This window comes from Temnothorax longispinosus, chromosome 2 (assembly GCF_030848805.1).
Source record: "Temnothorax longispinosus isolate EJ_2023e chromosome 2, Tlon_JGU_v1, whole genome shotgun sequence".
NCBI lineage: Eukaryota > Metazoa > Arthropoda > Insecta > Hymenoptera > Formicidae > Temnothorax > Temnothorax longispinosus.
Genome location: NC_092359.1, coordinates 15294393 through 15308903, shown reverse-complemented (window position 1 = coordinate 15308903; position 14511 = coordinate 15294393). Strand labels below are relative to the sequence as shown.

The following is a 14511-nucleotide window of genomic DNA, read 5'->3' as shown; positions in this document are numbered from 1 at the left end:
GTATGGGTGGAATAAAAAGGTTGCCAGTAAAATGACAACAGATTATCGATAACGATGTAACAGTTCGGGTCGTTGATTAAAAATGAAAATAACCATTCAAGACTGAAAACGTTTTAAACGTTTAAATTATATTAAAAATATATATGCCAATATATTATACTTATTATACTTATTATTATTATTATTATTATTATATTCCACTATACAGTATTAGAGAAACCTATATAAAATGTTGAATATTTAAAATATAAAATTGTTTCAAAATAATTCTTGCCAATAAGTAAAATGCAAATCTTCGTAATCGTGACGTATATCGCTTCTTATTCCCGGTAAATAAACTCACGGGATTGACCCGATATGACGGTGGATGTTTCCCACAATTTAGAGATACGACGTTCGAAACCTTCGAACCTCCAAAGACAGCTTAAGCTCAAGACGAAACCATGTAACATCATACGGATCGAAGTGGCTTCTCGCCACCAACGGATTCAGCAGCGCTAAATATACACGCGCTCTTTCGCTCCTGCAAGTGGCATTTACGTAACAAATCCGCCTTTAACGAGATCAAAGTCGGTTAAGATTGACGTTCGCGCCATCGAATCCCGCAGAGGCGAATATGCAAAACGGATTAATATCGTACGTTGACGTTCATCATCGAGACAGTCAAGTACGACAAGAGACATGACGAAAATAAGTCATAATATATAGCGCGAAGCGAGCAATATATATATATACATATATATACATACTGCGAAAAATATTGCAGTAAACAGATTATAAAAGTGGACAAGAAAGGCGAGTCTTGAAAGCGTGAAAATCAAAATACTGAAAAATAATATAGAGGTACAGAAAAGTTATTGACGTTTTCATAAATATTGCTTCTCCGCTATACCTACTATGAAAATGCGTGCAAAAACAACGTATCGCGAAAATAAATTGTGGCTTCAAATATAATGTATCCCGGTATTCTTTTCAATGCAAAAACGAAGAAATTCTATCTATATTTTTGCAGAAAAATAATGGTTAGAACACAATATGTATTTTTTGAAGATATAATATATACGAATTAGGTATATGTGTTATAATAGGTCATGTATGCATTCTATAAAAATAAATTCGGCCTCGTATTACTATTTCGTACAAAATGCAGCAGCAAATAAATTATGAAGGAGATACTTTTGCAAGAGACGATATAAACATGCATTGCATAATATTAGAGCATGGTAAATTGAAACGTATGCCCGAAGAACTCGTTAGCGCCTTCATAAATACGCTTCGCATACATTTATAGTTATTTTAAATCGAAATACATTCGTCCAGTTAAAAATATGTAACGTAATTGCGCTCGCGCATATACTTTATCTAGATTAAATATATCGCGCGACATATTTAACCACGACTGTGTCAAGATTATAAAATCGTATATGCTACAAAATACAACAATAAAATGATATTTGTATAATATTAACATGCAAAATACAAGTGCCATGTGAATGTAAACTGTAAAGAGTTTACTAATTCACCGTATTGCCAATCCGTAAATTGCATCATATTTTACTCAAATTCCGACTGTCGAATTGATCTTCAATTTATATTGAATTTTACATTATTAATTGCCTGGTTTAATTTTATCTATTTCTCTCTTCTCTTGTAAATCTTTGCTTGGCTGAAAGGTAACTCCATTTTTAACAAAAATAATCGCCGTGATAGAGTCATCGCACAACGAGTGATTGACACACGATGACGATCAAAGATCAGCGAGAAACCAATGGTCATTGTAGAATGTGATGGAATAACGACGTGATTGTCATTGAACAAAACGGTACTAGAACTTATACGACTTTCACAATGACGATGTGCAAGTACGTAGTATGCTTCCGAATATCTCGTTAAAATCCGATTCCGCGATGATGATGGATTTACATTGAGAGTCAAGTGAAACCAACCCAAACGCGATTCACGTTTAAATGGCGCATGCTAAATATGCCCTAAGTATACCTGAAATATAATACTGTTGACGAAATATTATTTTTCAATTAATTAATATTCGTATATATCTTTCTTAATGTCGTTGGAATTCTTGATTAGCAAATTGTTAAAAAAAATTATAAAATTATCAGAAAAGTATATAAAAGTACCTAAAAAGACAGAAAAATCCATCTTAATCATTTAATTCGTGCGCATACATTTCATACTTTACAAAAAGTTGCGAGAATTCAAAAATATAATTGTACTTTAAGTTTATCTTCGTGTTAATAATTAATTTCACTTTCCATCACTCCTTTTTCAAAAAGTGCCGCTCGTATAAACTCTCGAAACAGACATAATTTTATCTATAAAGAATGGAGCTCTTAATGCGTCACCAACTAGAGACTGTTCGCGCTTTTATTTAGAGACCTGCCGGGACGATCGTAATTCTTTTCGCGGCATTTATTATCGTAGCGGCGCGAAGACACCGAAGGAAGAAACGACTCTAGCGTGCCCGGCAAAAAGACGCTAAAACGCTAGATTACCATAAAGATACGCAGGGCCAGAGTCGGGACGCATTACGCGAGGAATTAGGGGAAGCATAACAATTAGTCGCGGCTCTTTATAGCGCACACGTTGCTGCTTCCGCGACAATCATTTTCATAATCCGACGTCGGCTGCGCCTTCATCGCGGACCGTATACATTAAATCGTCAGCTTTGTCTTGGGAGGCTCGTTGTGTCATATCTTTGCAGCATCGCGAAAAAGTCGCTTAAATGCCGCTTTCATCGCCAGAAGCTTGTGAATAAAAGACGAACTCTCGTTGCGCATCCAGCTATAATCTCTCGCAAGTTTGTATTATACAAGATGCTCTAATTAAAGCGTCTGGCTATCATTCGTCGGATAACCAAAAACGTGACATATGAAAAAAGACTGATATAAAAATAGAGAAGCGTTAAAAAGGAACCATTAAATCATTGAAACGTCGAAATATCGACTTTTTATTTCCGCTAGAAGTACGAATTTCTTCTACTTGGAGCTCAACTAATATATATTCAATCTAATCTCAAATGAAAAAGGTCTTTAATGGGATCGCACCATCAAGAGATTAAAAATTTCCCTCGAGAAAAACTCGGCGCCAAATTCCTTTGGCAGAAGTAGAACTTCGCTATTGCTATACTTCTAGCTTCCTTTCTCGCGGATCTATTCTACCGTCGACTTTCAGATAAACTTCACCAGTGGCAAGTTATCTCCGTTATCCCCGTTATCACAAATATTGCTCCGAGCAAGCAACTAAAAGATTGAAGCACATATTTATTAATTCAACCTAGCACTACCTAACTGTTATGAAGCGTGCCAGTGCATTAACATAGTCGCGCGATGGGAAAGCCGCCGTTTAATAATTCGATGATCGCTCTTTGTAACGGTTACGAGCAACGAGACGACCGTGCCGCGAAGCGGAAAAATAAGTTCGCATAATTTCCCAGTTTTTCCTCGAGAAAACTTTCGCGTAACGCTGCGCGAACGTTTATTTTCATAATGATTATAAGCGCGCGATATGTAATATTCTTTACGAGTCGCGCGCGCACGCGACACGTTGCGCCGTTGGGTAAATTTCACGAGTTTGTCACGGTGCCGCATTTCCGCAACGAGAGTCGGCTTTATTGCATTGAAGGGCAACGCTGCTGTCTTCGGAAGCAGAGGGTGGAACACGGGGTCCGGCCGTGTGCTCTTTAGCTTTTATATAACCGCCCATAACAACGCCCCCGTATGCACGGCGAAACGATGCGTTGGCTTCGCTGAATGCTGTTGCCCGGCGTGCCCACGTACGGGAAAACTGGATCCGCAACGTACCGAGGAGAGGCGCGCCGAGGTACATGGTCTATTCATGCGCGAAGTCTTCCACCCAGAGGCGAGCCGCGCGGCTAGAAAAGTGAGAAGGTGTCGCATGTACACGAGTATCTATTCCCGGCTTAACCGTGCCGCTTCCCAAGACCGGGTTATATACCGAGAAATCGCTTAGGAAATATCGCGAAAGTTTATTATCTCATTCACTCAAAGTTAAACGGAAGCGGTGAAGCTATTGCAAATCGTTGGAAAAAACTATTTTCCTGAAACGTCATGAGAAAAATATTCTTACAATAATAGTTTTTTTTCTAAGCGCTCTTAATTGTAAGCGTTTTTGAAAAACAGGATATGTTAATATTGTATTGTAGTATATAGAGATTAAAATGTTGAGAAAAAGAATCCAAAACTGTGTTTCTTTTTTAGAACATAGATTTTAATCTTTTCGGAGAACTAACTTTTTTCCTAACTTCTATGCAGTTCTAAAAAGATTAAGTAAAAATTAACATTTTACAACGTAACGATCCGACAATAGAATGTGATAACCATTATCTTATGGGAGCTCTGTGCACATCGTTCAACTATTTTTATAATCTGTCCCGCAGAATCTAAAGCAAAAGAACGAACGTATATAACGACAATGCCGCGAAGGAATTCGCGAAAGACGAACGGCGGACTTCTCTCGCGAAGTATGAGAGTAAACCGGCGTCTTTGCCGCGATATGGCCAATAAATTCGCCTGGTCGCACTAACGGTATTACCGAAAAAAGGAAGGAAAATCATACAATACGATACTCGACAAGAACGGCCACATGAAGCGGAGACCGCTGCTGCGACGGAGAACGGTGGCGTGTGTGCCGCACGGAAACTTCTTTCTTCTCCTCTCCTCAACTATTATCTTGCCAGTTTGTACCAGGTGCACCGGGGTAGAAACGCCACCGTCGTACAGTAGCGACGGGGAACGGGGCAGGAGGGTGTTGCGCGGGCGCTTGGTACGACGACGACGACGACGACGACGACGACGACGAGGGATGGAGGGAATCGCACGGCACACTCCTGCTTTACATTTTATTGCCCGACGTGGATTCGACCGATTTACATAAAGAGACGAACGCTGTAGTTACATTGGCGGACTATGAAAGCGACCGGGGGAGAAGAGGAGATGGGGATGGTGGAGATCGAGGGATGTTTCTCGTGTCTCCTACCAGCTTGAGAGGGGCTGCGTGCCGTTTGTCGCCCAAGACGAGAAATTTGCGAGGCAGTGGAGGTGTGTGAAACGCGAATACCAATACGTATCTCTCTCTCTCTCCCCTCTCTCTCCCCCTCTCTCTCTCTCTCTCTCTTTTTTTCGCTCTCTTAGTTGGCTTTTTCTCATACTCATTTATTTAACATTCCTGAGACAGCTTTACGTAAGAAATTCTTCGTGAACTGAAATTCTTTCGAGACTGATACTCTCCGGAATTGCTGGAACGTAGGACGGCAGCGGATATTGTGTGCCCGACAAAATGCACAGTCGTATGATAACAGCGAGTCGCGGAGCAATGAAATAAGTAGCCTGTAGCCAGGCAATTGCGATCGATGAAAGTTTATATGATCATACGTGTTGCGTAACTGACTTCGATAGAAATCGCATATGTACAAACATACATATATATATATATATATATATATATATATATATATATATATATATATATATATATATATAATGTTTTCTACACGTAAAAATCTGAAATAAAATTGCCCTGATTCGATCGAAGTAATTCCATTAATTTCAGTCACCGTTTTATTCCCCTCTAGACGAAAATACAAGGATACCACGTGTTCTTTTCTGGAACATACTTATACAACTATTCCCACACAGTCTAGTTACGCTAACGGAATCGCCAGCGCCCTAATTCCACAAAACTTTAAGGGGATAAACGCGGAGCCACGAATTTCCTTTGCGACAAATTTTCGAAAGTAACGAGTAATCACGCCAACGGGAAAAAAGGACAATGACGTCACGTTATCGTCGTCGTCGTCGTCGTTGCAATTAGTGGTAATTACACGCGTCTAAATCCGGCACGCGGGAATCGCGAGATTCGACCTCGCTTCTCGATTCCTCGAGAGGATCGCTCTCTCTTTCTTTCCTTCTCTTCCTCTTTCCCTCTCCAGGGTGCCGCAAATCCTCTGGGCTGTCGGATCAAGAAGTACCCGCCAGTTAATTAGCTTAACGTCTATGAATTACGGGCGAAATTTCCTCGAGAACTTGTCTCCCTTTCCTTTTCCCGAGAGGGGAGAGGGGAAGGAGAGGAGCAAGAAAGGAGAAACGACGGCGATGGGCCCGCGCGTAAACCATTTCTATCGAGTCACCTCGCTACGGTTGAGATGCTGGACCATTCGTTGTAACTTTGCAATCTACATGATGCACGCGGTCGTCACGGTTCCCTGCATATAATGTATAAGCTCGACAAATGTTTAATGTTGCTTCCCCTTTCCCCGCGAAACGCAGAATTCGGCGAAATTTTCGAACAGACTGAATCGAGCAGATTTAATGCGATTAAACAGTTCGTCGAACACGATCTATATTATGGATTGATACGATTATCTCATGGTATAATTAAGAAAGACGTTTTGCATTTTCCGTATATATTTTAATATGTATGTAATCCTGTTAATATTATTATTTAAAAAGTAACAAATTTGCTTTATTTTACTGCAATTGATAAGGGATATAAATATATACCAAATAAAAATAACGATGAAATATATGTAATACGTCCCAGACGTAAAAAGTCACCAAAGTCTAAATTTACCATAAAAAGAAAATTAAATTACATGTAAAAGAATTAAATGGATGAACAGTTGACAAGAACATGGAAAGACATTAATAGAACTTTATCTTATTTTTTAATTCTTGCTTTTCACATTATAAATGCCGAAATTTCATTATTACTAATCAATCCTAAAATTACAGACACAATTTTTATTTATTTTAGTATTTATGGTCATTTTAATATGTGATAAATCACAGTTAAAAGGAAATCAAGAATTAAAATTTCGTTCGATTTAGTCTCTTTATCTATTCTCGAACAATAAAATGGTAAAATTCCTTATGATTGGCGTTTGATTTTGGAAGTTACATATAATTTGATTATGGAAGTTATATATATGAAACTACGAAATTAAAATTTACTTCGAATTTTAAAGGCAAAAGAGACGCAAAGTGGCTACCTTTAGTTCAAGTTATTAAACATTATTTTTTCACCATTAACGAAAATTATTATTAATTTATTTTCTAATTACGTCACATAATACAAGATAACGCGTTAACAAAAGTAATCTTGCAATTCATAAAAAAGATTGTTAATGAATAAACAATATTTACATTAGGGCAGGGGATTGAGAAACTTGTAATTTTAATATACAAATTCTGTGGTACAGAAACGAGTGGATTGAAGAATTTGAAAAAGCCACATCGTATACCGTTACAATTCGGAAGACAAAACGAAGTCGGACCGTTATCTAACGGCCATTTCTTAAGTTCGTAAATACGCTGCGAGTGAAAGCGCGATTCAATATTTAAACGGTTCCGTCGTAATACACCGACACTGACTAGAGCGCAGTTTGTATTCTTGCTGAACTGGAGCGCTATCATAAATTGAACTTTCTGGCGTTGCGTCTCTTATATTATTAAATATAACCGTAAGAGAGAAACTCCCCGTGATTGTCGTTCCCGATAGTAAATCCAGTTCGACGTGAGGGCATTAACATTGATATTCGACACGAGGACAGATGAAAGAACGCACGTCTCCTACTTTTCAGTTGTTATAACTGTAAGCGTTGTAATTGCAAACAAAAATGTCTCGTCATAGAAAACATTTCAATAATTATTTTCTACATGTTTTATCGGACGTAGCAGGATAAGAGGAAGTTTTTTTTATTAAAGATAAAAATGATAAATGACCTACATGATATAAAAAGCAGAATATCTATAGTTTCTCGAAACACCCTGGAAAACAGAATCACTTTTCTTTCTTCTTGATGAGACAACAATTGATGAGACACAAACAGGATTGGAAATTCCTATCTCAGAGAAGAGAGAGAGCCAGAGACAAAACGCGAAAGAGAGAGACTATATATCGCATTAATTGATACGTTTAATTAATAAAATAAAATAATTTTACAATATGAGCAACCTACACAAACTAGCTAGCAATAAGCCACACGTGAATTGGTCTTGGCCACCATCTTTAATCGGATCCAGATACTACTGACTTAACAAGGACATACCGAGAACGTGCGGGCGGCACATATACTGGTATAACTGTCCACGATCGTTTTACGACCAGTGTGTAGGAGATACACGTATTCGCCATTTTCGAAATGCCATTTGCAAGAGATTGTATAATAATAGTAACTTGTTCAGAGATATTTTCGTCTAGATACCGTTAAATCGCGAAAAATTCTTCAATATTGTAGATTGTAGCCTCGAAACCAAAATTTTAAATTTTTCACAATGGTTTAAAAGCATTTGTCGTATCTTTATTGAACATCCAATTGATAATCTCGATATTTCAACAGATTCTTCAGATGTCCAGATTCCGTATCGATTTCTCCGTCTCTACTCGGAACACACCGCGAGCGAGGGAGGGAAGAATCCGCTGTATGTATGTACCAAGATAGAGAGAAGCGAACGAAGGAGTTTGCTTATGGGATTCACACTCACCTGTCGAGCGTCTTCAGGTTCAAAATCAGGGGTTGCTCGGAGTCGGTGACGTCGCGGCGTATCCGGTTGCGATGTCGTCTCAAGGCTACGGTGTCATATGTGGCTGCCTCGTAGTACCTGATATACGAGCTGCGCGTGATATCTGAAAAGCACACGAGAAGGAAACGGATGTACTATTAGTGGCCGTATAAGAAGAATGCGTTGCGCAAACGGTAAACCGCGAGTCACGCAAAGATGAATCGCGCCATAAAGATGCGTTTGTATCAGATGCTACCACAGCACAGGCGTGATTGAGGAGGCGAACGAGCGTTCATATTCTTCAGATAAATAAAAAAATTGTCCCGTTAACTTTTTTATGAGACAAAGAAAAACGCGATATAAAACTCATTCGAGACTAAAGGATAGTTTATTGTTGGTACTTTTTCTTTATAAATGCATAATAAGTGTAAAATTATATCTGAAAAATATTTTTAAATTCCCTTTTATGAGATGTTGAAGAAAATTGTATTGTAATTTAAGAATAATAATTTTATATTGTTTTATATTTACACTGAGAGCTTATTAATAATACAAAGTCGAGGAAAAACGATCTGGATTAATTTTTCCAAAACATATCGCAATTTTCTTGTCAGATATTAGTGGTACCTGAGCTCTCTGCCACATGATATAAACGCACCTTAAAGCGTACATAATTCGCGCTCGATTGCTCACGGTGGGAAAAAACGCGATGACTATACCACGTTTTTTTTTCCTGCCGAGATCGTTGCAAAATTCGAAGGCGCGTAGGTCGGGTATGGCACTTTCACTGCGTGGTTTATTACAAAAGCATACGATAATCTCGACTAAAGATCATATAATACAAATTACACATATCTATCTCGAAAAAATAGAATCAGATTTTGACTTTCGATATTTTATCTTCATATTTGTCTCTGAGCTCTCTTTGTGTTATTCACGACAGTCGCAATGAAAAGGTAAAATCATGTCCTGGTAAAACCAGTCATGTCTATCATTATAAATGCATAATGGTGAAATAAATTGACGCATTTCATATTTACGAAAATTCTAATTCGGATTGGACGATTATATATAGATATAACATGCTCTGAGAGTTATGACTCCGCATAATATCCGCATTTACAGATTGAAACTAAATAGTCATATTTTGCATCAAAAATGCTGAAAGATAATTAATATATCTATTCTTTTATATGGATGCGACCAAAATCTTAATCATAAGAAAAAAAGCAAATTGCAAGGCTCAAATTTAATTTCTTTTTTTAATAATTATAAGAAGAATCTGAGATGCACTGAAATATTTTACCATCGGCAATACTTGCATTACCTACAATTACTTAAGTACGCAGCTACAGTTACGTATCGCGCTCTCTCATTGGACCTTCTTCTGTCGCTAATATAATTTTATTAATATCAAAGGGCCTTCTTCTTTCACCTCATCCTATCAATTTAAATCTACTCGTGCTTCAGTAGATGCCGACGTCTCATCGCAAAAGCACTGCAAAATCAATTAATTTATTTCCGCGCGCATTATGTACACGCTGCGAAATGTTACACTCACTCCGCGAAAACTCGCTTAGTATTTTAGGATGAAAGGATCACGGAAATTTTAAGAGGAAACGAGCATTCACCACGATTACTCGACCGAGAGAACTCCTCAGAGACGCGTTTTCAGATCTCGGACGAGTGCAGCGGCCGAAGTGCACTTGTTTCGCGTCCACTTTACCAAGAGGATGCGCACACCCACACACACACATTAACCATCAGTCCCGCCGCTAGATTTCAATATAACGAATTTAATAACGTACCGATATTTTTATATAATATGCGCGAAAGTGATCCGCCGATATCGAAATACCTATATTTTTTAACAGCACGCGCTCAAAGAGCTTAAAAATAAATCAACAATATTTCACCCGAAAAGATTGAAGAACTTCAGCGGATATTCCGGGAATGTGAAAAATAAAATTTAATTTATTCGATATAATGTCATTAATTGTAATCGTAGCGTAGCGCTATTAAACACAGATAGGTAAGTGGAAGAGTATTAATGCGTGAGGCTTGGGTAGCTTAACAGTCGTTTGGTAAGCGAAAACTCTCGGGTTCAATCCAGTCACGTTCGGATCCAGTTACCTGCGCCCTATATTTTTTCCTCGCCCTTAAAAGTATCTAATTATTGTCACGAGAAAGAGCGAAAGTAAAGGAAACAAAAAAACTCGTTATTCATCATTCGATTTGATAACTTTTTATCTCCGTATTCTTTACTTATAACTTTATACTTATAACTTTTTACTACCGTATCATTCTAGATCTTTGCTTTGTTTCGTTTCGCGTCTGTAGCCGCCGATTATTTCTCCTAATCTTCTCAATTCGAATATTAACCGAATGAATTTAAGAGGGAAATCTAAGCTATGACTGCATATTACACGGTGTGTCTGTATTTTAACGAACGGACGTTACATACGTGACCTAGGCGACTTTCAGAGTAAATGGCCCGAACGATCAATGGGGCGACGCGAAGCGCAGTTTGCGCCACGTGCTCCCACATCACAATTAGAGCACTGTTTAGGGTCGCGTACCATTGTTTCCGTAAATACTACCGCCGATCGAGCGATCGGGGCACAAAAGGAACACGTTGGACAAAGGCGAGTATCGGACTTGAGGCCATTACCGACGCGGGCGGACCCCTGCGGGACATCGAACGGCGCGGTATTTCGATATACGTCCCGAAACTCACGTGGGCACAAACGATCGCGAGTAACCAATATTTTTTTCAATTTAACCTTTACTGAATGAAATTCAACGATTTTTCATCGAATATATCATACATTTAACACCTTATATAAATGGCTGGAATATTGACGAGATTTTATTATATAAAAATAAACGCGCGCGAGCTCGATTTTCATTGTTCTAAAAACCAAATTTATTTAAAAATAAAGACGCATTGGTAATATCGATATACAAAATTAAATGTTATAATTCAAGAATTTAATAGCACTAATATTTAAAAAATTAAAAATATTTCAATGAGTGACGAGATATACTTGGAAAAGTAACGAAATCAAGTATCATTTGCCAGAAAATTTTCTAAATTGTTATTACCGTTCCTAAAGAAATAATAATTAACAAAAATAACAATGCACAAAAAGATATGACCGTTTTCCCTTACCATCTCTATTATGACTTCAATAATAATCTTTTATAAATAATCTCGAACTTTTACATCAAATCAGAAAATTAAATAATTATGCATCGAAGAGGATTTGAACATTTTGAAATATAATTGATCACATATTTTCACACATGTGAAAATTGTATTTCTCCTAATTTCATCACCGATTCGTGTGTGTCCTCGATTCGAAGGCACTTGTCAGATCAAACATATGAACTTTGGGGCATCGAGTCACCTTTGCTTTAACGAGTCAACAAAGAGAGCTAAATGTGACTCACCTCTATGCGGAGGTGCGGGATGAAGAGGAGACGCGTTGACGACGGCCATCAGAGTCCAGACGGGTAGGAACAACAGCACAAAGAAAATCGGACACGTCGTGATGGACCATTGACTCCTGCCCCCCACTATCGCGGCAGCCACGGAGCGCATCGCGGGCCCGCGGGCCCCGTAGTGGTGCCCCGCACGGCCCTCTGCCTCCCCTTCCTCTTCCTCGTCCTCCTCCTCCCCTTCTTCGCCCACGGCCAGGGCCGCAACACGCATGGGCCCGATGTTCCGTGCCCCGGCAACGACTAATGGCGCTATCTGCCTTTTGTCGAGGAGTCGACCACCGCAGCACTTTGCCAGTCACCTACCAAGATCATTTCTCCGTCCTTCTTCTCCGGTCGTTCTCCCCCTCCTCCTCCTCCTTCCCCTCCTGCCCTCCTGCCGGCGCCCCTTTCTCTCCGCCACCTCCTCCTCGTCTTGGTCCGTAGGTCGCTCAACCTTTCGACCCCTCTGCCGTCTCCACCACCACCGCGCCTCCTCTTCGCTTTCAGCCTTCCTCTTTTTTCTTCTTCTCTTTTTCAGCCGGTTCCACCTCGCTTTACCTTCGACGGCGGATCGACTCCTCCTCGTCGTCGTCCTCTTTCCTCTTCGACGTTCACCACCTCCGAGCGCCGCTCTCCGGACGTCGATCGATCCTGTTGACAAGAATGTATAAAATTGGTCACGAGTGCCAAGAATACGCAATATTATTTCATTCTGGATGAAATCAGAGAGACTGAGTTAAATTAAAGCGCCGCTCTCTCGCGACCGCGAAACTTGCCACGCTGCGAAATTACGCGCTCGTTTTCATGTACAAGAAAGTAATAGGGGGTGGCCGAGTGTTTATCTCGTAAAAGTAAACTTGTAAACCTTAAAAGTTTAAGTCGGGCAGCGTGGGCAAGAGGGGGTCTGAGATAGAGTATCGTCGACTCGGCAATTGCGGCTGGAGAATTGTTCGCGCGAGTACGGTCTCGTATAATGTGGCACGTTAATGGTATACATACGTGCAGTATGCAATAGGGACTGCAGGACGAGGAGATTGCACAAACAACTCTCTTTACATGACAATAAATAAGAATATTTAAACATAACCCGGAAATAATAGCTTAATAATTTAGCATCCAAGAAGCGACAGTTCTGACGTATTTAGTGTTCACGAGATATAAAAATTTAATATCGGAAAAAATAACTTGTATGAACACGATTTTTTTCAACACGAGATTTTATGAGTTACTTACTAATTTATTTGTTGAATAGTTCAATAGTGAATAGTTCGATTACTTATGGTTATTTCGGAGTATAAGAATCTAATCTTATTTTCCAATATTATCGAAAAGCTGGAAATTCGATACATATAACAATACAGAGATTAATGGGCAGCGACGATAAAAAAAAGTGCTCGTGAAATACATCAGTTTGGTAGCGCGCAAACAGTTTGCATTTTTCATGGAAAAAGTTCTGAAACATGCAAATGAAACGCGCGACTAACACGACAGTGACTTTCGTATTGCTAATACTCGACGTACGAAACTGCTTTACTTCTCTGGAAATTGTGACTTTACCGGTACGAATATAGTACAATTAGTAACAGACACTACGATATCTACAGGATGCTTAAAAAAGACATTAACACTTATATGGAAGTAACTTTTTTTTTAAAAAACAAAACTGATAACACAAGATATCATAGTAACAGTAACAGATGTATTTTGTCTTCAAAGAGTCTCTAAAGAGTTTTGTTCACCATCATTGTCTACACATTCTTGGAATCTTTTCCAGATGGTCTCCAGTCTCCAGAGCCCTGAGGCACATTTCTTTGGGTATTGTTGCTATCACATTTGCAATTTTCTGTCGGAAATCTTGCACATTGCAACGGTGATCGGAGTGGAGACTCTTTGAGGACAGGAAACATTTGTTATTTTCTTGTGTTATTAGTTCCATTTCTCTAAAAATGTTACTTCCATATAAGTGTTAACATTAGGTAACATTATTTTAAAGCACCCTGTACATCTCTATTTGACGTTATCCTTTACGTTCCGAGACACAGATCACGAAAAAATATGCATTTCATGAGTTGAATAATAATAATGTCCAAAGCGAGACAAACTCAGAATACTGTATTTTGTAAAAATATCATAAAGTATACAGAGGTAATTTGAAAACTAATACATTGGAGGAAATAACAAATCAAAAATTCAATATAATAGAATTATATAACTGCTATTTGTTCCATTTTCGATCTATTATGTTAATTCGATTTTCGTAATGCAGTAAGTGCAAAGAAAGGACAAAAAAGAAACGAGTTCGCGTAGATCCGTTCGCCTTCGCACGTTTCCGCGTTTCGCGAAAGAACAAAATGAAATAATGGGCGGGATGCATTCTCAGGAAAGAACGACATGTGTGTACGTATAAACTAAATATATACAAACTTTACCATATCCCGACCTGGCGTGCCGTGGCAACGTCAAGAAACGCACGCTCTAATGGGTAAAT

General features: G+C 38.8%; 1 pseudogene; it reads right to left on the bottom strand.

Moving 5' to 3' along the window:
* LOC139808081 (disintegrin and metalloproteinase domain-containing protein 10-like) overlaps nt 1–14511 on the bottom strand; it is a 60045-nt pseudogene that overhangs the window by 38925 nt on the left and 6609 nt on the right.